This window comes from Rosa chinensis, chromosome 1 (genome assembly GCF_002994745.2).
Source record: "Rosa chinensis cultivar Old Blush chromosome 1, RchiOBHm-V2, whole genome shotgun sequence".
Lineage (NCBI taxonomy): Eukaryota > Viridiplantae > Streptophyta > Magnoliopsida > Rosales > Rosaceae > Rosa > Rosa chinensis.
The window spans coordinates 49,486,816-49,491,412 of NC_037088.1; the positions used below are offsets into that span (position 1 = coordinate 49,486,816).

Here is a 4,597-nt window from a genome sequence, read left to right on the forward strand (position 1 = left end):
ATCTATTTCACACGGATGTCAGTATGTAAAAAGTTATACCTACAGTGCAACTACGGAATTAATTTTGGTTGCCTTCGGAGGGGGCTCTAACGCTATATTCACACACCGTCGGTGTGAAATTTTAAGTGGGTCCCACTTGTTTTCCAACATTGTAAACGATATTTTGATATCCCAATCAGTGTGAAATATCTTCCTAACTCACACAGATTTCAGTGTGTGAGTGATGATATTCCAAAAAAAGAAATTGGTGCTAATTTTTTTTTTAAATATACAATTCCATTAATCAGAATCCAAACAGTAACATACAATGAATTCACAACCCAATCAATATTGTACCCAAAAATAACTAAATAATCTCCTTTCTATCAGAAATTAATACCGGAAACAAAAAATCTCAACCATATATTGATGAATTTACTCCAATTATATGAAACAAGTTCCCTCCATAAAATTGTCTTTCTTGGAGAAAATAAAGAGGAACCTATGCCAAAACGGCGCCGTGCCGATCTTGATCTCGACCTCGTCGCTGTCCCTCTTCTTGGGATTCCGGTAAGTCTCAAGAGGCATGACTGGACCAAAGTTTTGATTCCGGACTAAAATGCAGACAGGAATGGAATAGAGAAAAGATAAGGGACAATTCTCTGCAGCCAAGAGCAGAGCAAGTCTACTTGGAAAAACATCAGCTGACCTCCAGGTTTCCTGCGCACAAACTCTCAGGACTACCACAAATTTATACTCCAAATCAACGAGGCTGCAGTGATTATGCTCAAAATTTAGCTAAGGCAATCCACCCCAAGTGTCAATGTTAATGCAAGCTAAGCAAGTCATACAATTGCACTGTTTTGTTTGACCAAAAACAAAAAAGAAGGTTAAATACTATTTCTCAATGACTGCTACCTTAAAAGGATCAAAATCAGAAGATGCATCTATAAACATTAGCTGCAGCTACGCATAAAAAAGTATGTTCACAGCAAGATTGGAAGTCATATATGACTGAGAAAAAGATTCCTTAGTTGTGTACTCTCAACGACTGCTACCAAAAGGATCAAATTTAAAAGATGCATCTATCATTCTATCAATAATAGGCATGCGACTATCCTCTGGTCATTCACTCACTTGCAATAACAGATTAGGTGGGATGGATAATAAAAAGTCTAATTTGCAAACCACAAGTATCCCCAAGGCCATCAATCACAATGGTCAGAAAATCATAAAAAGCATTCAAATTGTTAAAACTACGGGAAGAATATAACACACATCTAGTATGTTTAGGATCCCATCCTAATTTTCTCAAAAAAAAAAAAAGGGTAAATATTGTCCAAAAGAGATGCCTAGAACTAGAGAGATCTGTGAGTAGTCCCCAACACACATGTTTTGTACCTTACTATACCCAGTTTTCCAGCAATTGCTCAAGTACAATCACAAATAATTCTACTTGACCTTAAAAACCACTCACCCATAGTTTTCCCCTGAAAACAATATATGACTGGACCAAAGTGTCTAGAAACAAAGTACACAAAAACAATAAGCAACCAAAGCCAACAATCAACAAATTATTAAAGGGCGTAGGATAGGAACAAGACAAACCAAGCAACAAACATTGCTCATGGACAAAGGCCTTAGAAAGGCAGTAAAAGGAAACCATTGAGCAATTAAATATGAAATTAAAGGTAGAAGACATACCCAATCTTTTTGCTATATTTGTTGATCGAGCTTGAAGCCACAGAAGGGAAGTCAGTGCACCGTAGTAGTCAAAATCTCTCATTACTAAAGAAACATTAAAAACAACTTTAATTAGATGGCCAATAAAGGAAAACGCCAATCAATCATAAAACACACATACAATGTTCTATAATCATCCAATTTAAGCACAAAACAATTGAAACCCAGAAACCAAATCCATGAGAAAATGGAATGGGAATATACCAATTGGAGAGAAGAAGACCAAGATGACATGGACGCCGTGTAGAAGCTTTTAATTCTCATGGTCTTTGATCTAAAACGAGCAACGAAAGATTCAATCTTTGGGTTTTGGGGAAACTTACATCAATGATTTTCTCTAAGGCTGTTAACAGACTATGAAAAGGCAGAAGAAACTTACATCAATGGAATGAGCACTTCCGAGAAGAAAGCATATGGGCAGGGCAGAGAACAGATCTGTGAGGCATGTGAAACGGCGTCTGTCGGTGGCCGAGGTCTAGTGGTGAGAACCGAGTTTTGTTCATCTCTCTTTACTGCTCTTAATGGTGATGGCGGTGTGAGGTGTTGAAGATCGTGGGCTGGCGTCGGAAACAACAGAGACGGAGAGTTCGTGAGGGAGCGTGTGACTGCGGGTTTGAAATGCAAAAGAGGCTGACAGGGTATTAGGGTTGGTATATTTCTCAAGACACACTGCCTTTTTTTTTTTCCGAACAATATAATTTTTTGGTATTGCCGCTGAAATCTGTGTTACATTTAAAATTCTTACTGATATCCGTGTGAGATACACATTTGAAGATTTACACAGAATTTTATATGTGTGTCTTTCCGTATCGTCTTTTCTCACAGATATATGTGTAATGCTCATTTTACACAGATATCTGTGTCAAGATATTTTAGCCACGGAAGACCGTCCCTCTATAATTCATATAGCACAAAAAAAAAAAAAAAATTAATAAACTGTTCAAGTAAAACCCTAGTTTGTATTTGGCCCAAACTCTAGGTTACTTGCTCTAGTGGTAATATGGTTAAATTAGAAGAATTTAGATTCCTATTCAATGTACGATTACTTTCCTTGTATGATTGAGATTCTATGCATTGTAATTCTCTATATAAAGAGGCTTCTATTATCAATGAGAATACACAGCAAATTCCTCTCAAATTCAGTTTCTCTACAACATAAACTAATATTTAATATATACAGAAATATGTGTGAATTAAGTTTCACACGGATAACCGTGTGAGTAAATGATAAATTTCACACGGAAGTCTGTATCTAATATTGTTTCACACAGACTTTTGTGGTTATTGTTATTCCATAAACTCTTATGGGCCCAATTATACCTATTTCACACGGTTTTCTGTATGTATTGCCAATTCATATTGATATCCGTGGCTTTCTAAAATCTGTGTGAGATACCTATTTTGCTAGTAGTGTAGCTTGCCAATACCTCTACCACCCATGAGGGTCACTAGTTATTTACTAGGAATAGTTCCCGTGCTTTGCTGCGGGATGTGAATTGCGACCATGAAATGTACCAAGTTTAAGCAACTTTGTTTCTAAACTGAAGGCTTCCCTTTAATCCATTGTGCCTTTCTTTACTCCCTCTTGTTCATTATCTTCAATTGTTAGTATAAAACTAAACATTAAAAACAGAATATAAACGACAAAACACTACAATATGATCACTTTTCAATATCTATGGCAGCTGCCAATAAATTAGCTATCTTAGCTTACCTTAGTTACAGTAACTGCTAGAGTATCTTCTAAAAAATAGTTGTTCTAGTTGCTCTAGGTATATATATGCACAAAAGGTGTTAAGCAAAAGGAGAAAATCCTATTCATGCTAACGCTAGCCAAAACAATTCATTAGTGCTTGATTTTCGCTTTTGATCTAAACATCTCTGAGAATAAGGCATCCTCTTCATCATTTGTTGATCCTCTTTAAAAAAAAAAAAAAAAAAAAAAAACCTCTTCATCATTTGATACTTCAAGAATCTAACGCCTTAGAAAGAGTTAACTTGCAGTCAACATACACAATGTTAGAGACTATTAAAATAGAGCTGCTGCAAGGACAAATCTACGCAACGTTAGAGAGACTACTACAATAGAACTATAGTGGGTGAAGCAATAAGTCATTTCACATTTTGAATATAGTTCTTAGTAAAATTTATTGAGAGTGACCTTGTGATAAACGATCGACTCATCAAAAGAAATATGATAGCAAAGAAAGCAAGTTAAAAACCTATATACTTAAGCAATTCAAGCAAATATAAAATTGAAGTATAAGCAAAGCAAACGAATGCATAACCAATTTAAGCAAATGTCTTAACAATTGGCTAAGCTCAATAGTTGAGAAAGAACATTGGATAACTTTAAGATCATAATTTTTAAGGTAAGTAATAATGAAAACAATGCTTTTGTATACAAAGTAAAAAGCTTGAAATTCTTACTAAAATTGGTTTTGTTCAAAGCAAGACTCGGAATTCGTTGCCGGAATCGAAACCACCAAGTGAACTTCAATAACTGGGCAATGAGTTGCAAAATTTTACAATATATCATACACTATACAGCGATGAAATAAACCATATATCAATACTCTAGAAGTGACTATTACAAACAGATTACAGCAACCCCAATCATACCTCAAGTGCAGTGGCGGAACCAGGATCCGAGACTTGTCTATGCTAATTAGAAGTACACTAATTTTTTTTTTTTTTTTTCAGGTGGAATCATGTTTGATTGTTCGGTCCAAATTGAGAATCTTTCAATAGGTTTTTACCCCCCGATTGTTCTATTCTTGCTTCACTTGTAGACAATCAGTACATAATTGAATTGGTCTTCAAAATCTAGGAAAATTTATGTTTCCCCTCCTAATTCATCTTTCTAGTTCCTACT

At 35.4% G+C, this 4,597-nt stretch overlaps 1 long non-coding RNA gene across 1 annotated transcript; it reads right to left on the reverse strand.

The window, feature by feature from the left end:
• Positions 1–376: 376 nt before the first annotated feature.
• Positions 377–2,394, reverse strand: LOC112178280. The gene is made up of 4 exons (XR_002927436.2): positions 2,102–2,394; positions 1,927–1,996; positions 1,684–1,767; positions 377–837 (listed from the first exon to the last, which is right to left on the reverse strand). It is a non-coding gene; the product is annotated as an uncharacterized LOC112178280 (long non-coding RNA).
• Between the last annotated feature and the right edge of the window lie 2,203 nt (positions 2,395–4,597).